The following is a 3581-nucleotide window of genomic DNA, read 5'->3' on the forward strand; positions in this document are numbered from 1 at the left end:
CATCCACTTATTTTGGGTTTTTATGTGAATTTAGAAGTAGGAGTTACAGTCAGTGCCATCTATAAGCCAGGCGACGAGTGCGTAAACACTCTTTTATGCGCATGTTTGGCGTCACGTAGCGCGTGAAGTTATTATGAGCGGGCAGCTGACTAATAGTCCCTCGTATACAACCTAATGACACCAAGCCTGTCAGTACGAGACCCTCGTTTAATGAAATAAGGGAAAGAAGTGTATACCTATGAGCTCGTTTTTCCGTGTTTTAATACAATAATAATGAGATCTAAAAGACAGTAAAGCCAAGGAATGTACTGGGGAAGTTATTAGACCCAATTGAATGTAAATAGGAAGAAAGAAAAGTGGATGAAAAAATAACCAGCCATAGGAGGAATCGAACCTACGACCTTCGAATAACGCGTTCGATGCTCTAACCACTGAGCTACCACAGCGGCCTTCCCTCCATCCACCTATTTTGGGTTTATATGTGAATTTAGAGATAGGAGTGACAATCAGCACCATCTATAAGCCAAGCGACGAGTGTTAAAACACTCTTTCATGTGCTAGTTTGGCGTCACGTAGCACGTGATCTTATTATGAGCGGGCAGCTGATTAACAGTCCCTCTATACAACCTAATGACACCAAGTCTGCCAGTACGAGAACCTCGTTCAATGAAATAAGGGAAAGAAGTGTATACCTAAGGGCTCGTTTTTCCGTGTTTTAACACAATAATAATGAGATCTAACAGACAGTAAAGCCAAGGAATGTACTGGGGAAGTTATTAGACCCAATTGAATGTAAATAAGAAGAAATAAAAGTGGATGAAAAAATAACCAGCCGTGAGCAGGAATTGAACCTACGACCTTCGAATAACGCGTACGATGCTCTAACAACTGAGCTACCACAGCGGGCTTTCCTCCATCCACTTACTTTGGGTTTATAGGTGAATTTAGAAGTAGGAGTGACAGTCAGCGCCATCTATAAGCCAAGCGACGAGAGTGAAAACACTCTTTTATGCACATGTTTGGCGTCACGTAGCACAAGAACTTATTATGAGAGGGCAGCTGATTAATAGTCCCTCGTATACAACCTAATTACAACAAGTCTGCCAGTACGTGACCCTTGTTTAATGAAATAAGGGAAAGAAGTGTATACCTAGGGCTCGTTTTTTCGTGTTTTAACACAATATCAGAGAGATCTAACAGACAGTAAAGCCAAGAAATGTACAGGAGAAGTTATTAGACCCAATTGAATGTAAATAAGACGAAAGAAAAGAGGATGGAAAAAGAAGCAGCCCTGAGCAGGAATCAAACCACCGACCTTCGAATAACGAGTTCGATGCTCTAACCACTGAGCTACCACCGCGGCCTTCCCTCCATCCACTTATTTTGGGTTAATATGTGAATTTAGAAATAGGAGTGACAGTCAGTGCCATCTGTAAGCCAAGCGACGAGTGTGAAAACACACTTTTATGCGCATGTTTGGCGTCACGTAGCACGTGAACTTATTATGAGCGGGAAGCTGAGTAATAGTCTCTCGTATACAACCTTATGACACCAAGTCTGCCAGTACGAGACCCTCGTTTAATGAAATAAGGGAAAGAAGTGTTTACCTAAGGGCTTGTTCTTCCGTGTTTTAACACAATATTAGAGAGATCTAACAGACAGTAAAGCCAAGAAAAGTACAGGGGAAGTTATTAGACCCCGATTGAATGTAAATAAGAAGAAAGAGAGTGGATAGAAAAATAGGCAGCCGTGAGCAGGAATCGAACCACCGACCTTCGGATAACGCGTTCGATGCTATAACCACTGAGCTACCACAGCGGCATCCCTCCATCCACTCATTTTGGGTTAATATATGAATTTAGAAATAGGAGTGACAGTCAGCGCCATCTGTAAGCCAAGCGACGAGTGTGAAAACACACTTTTATGCGCATGTTTGGCGTCACGTAGCACGTGAACCTATTATGAGCAGGAAGCTGATTATTGATCTCTCGTATACAACCTTATGACACCAAGTCTGCCAGTACGAGACTCTCGTTTAATGAAATAAGGGAAAGAAGTGTATACCTAAGGGCTCGTTTTTTCGTGTTTCAACACAATAATAATAAGATCTAACAGATAGTAAAGCCAAGGATTGTACAGGGGAAGTTATTACACCCGATTGAATGTAAATAAGAAGAAATAAAAGTGGATGAAAAAATAACCAGCCGTCAGCAGGAATTGAACCTACGACCTTCGAATAACACGTTCTATGCTCTAACAACTGAGCTACCACAGTGGCCATCCCTCCATCCACTTATTTTGGGTTTTTATGTGAATTTAGAAGTAGGAGTGACAGTCAGTGCCATCTATAAGCCAGGCGACGAGTGCGTAAACACTCTTTTATGCGCATGTTTGGCGTCACGTAGCGCGTGAAGTTATTATGAGCGGGCAGCTGACTAATAGTCCCTCGTATACAACCTAATGACACCAAGCCTGTCAGTACGAGACCCTCGTTTATTGAAATAAGGGAAAGAAGTGTATACCTATGAGCTCGTTTTTCCGTCTTTTAATAAAATAATAATGAGATCTAAAAGACAGTAAAGCCAAGGAATGTACTGGGGAAGTTATTAGACCCAATTGAATGTAAATAGGAAGAAAGAAAAGTGGATGAAAAAATAACCAGCCATAGGAGGAATCGAACCTACGACCTTCGAATAACGCGTTCGATGCTCTAACCACTGAGCTACCACAGCGGCCTTCCCTCCATCCACCTATTTTGGGTTTATATGTGAATTTAGAGATAGGAGTGACAATCAGCACCATCTATAAGCCAAGCGACGAGTGTTAAAACACTCTTTCATGTGCTAGTTTGGCGTCACGTAGCACGTGATCTTATTATGAGCGGGCAGCTGATTAACAGTCCCTCTATACAACCTAATGACACCAAGTCTGCCAGTACGAGAACCTCGTTTAATGAAATAAGGGAAAGAAGTGTATACCTAAGGGCTCGTTTTTCCGTGTTTTAACACAATAATAATGAGATCTGACAGAGAGTAAAGCCAAGGAATGTACAGGGGAAGTTATTAGATCCAATTGAATGTAAATAAGAAGAAAGAAAAGTGGATGAAAAAATAGGCAGCCGTGAGCAGGAATCGAACCACCGACCTTCGAATAACGCGTTCGAAGCTATAACCACTGAGCTACCACAGCGGCCTTCCCTCCATCCACTTATTTTGGGTTAATATGTGAATTTAGAAATAGGAGTGACAGTCAGCGCCATCTGTAAGCCAAGCGACGAGTGTGAAAACACGCTTTTATGCGCATGTTTGGCGTCACGTAGCACGTGAACTTATTGTGAGCAGGAAGCTGAATAATAGTCTCTCGTATACAACCTTATGGCACCAAGTCTGCCAGTACGAGACTCTCCTTTAATGAAATAAGGGAAAGAAGTGTATACCTAAGGGCTCGTTTTTTCGTGTTTCAACACAATATTAATACGATCTAACAGACAGTAACGCCAAGGATTGTACAGGGGAAGTTATTACACCCGATTGAATGTAAATAGGAAGAAATAAAAGTGGATGAAAAATAACCAGCCGTCA

Source organism: Rhipicephalus microplus, unplaced genomic scaffold (genome assembly GCF_043290135.1).
Source record: "Rhipicephalus microplus isolate Deutch F79 unplaced genomic scaffold, USDA_Rmic scaffold_197, whole genome shotgun sequence".
Taxonomy (NCBI): domain Eukaryota; kingdom Metazoa; phylum Arthropoda; class Arachnida; order Ixodida; family Ixodidae; genus Rhipicephalus; species Rhipicephalus microplus.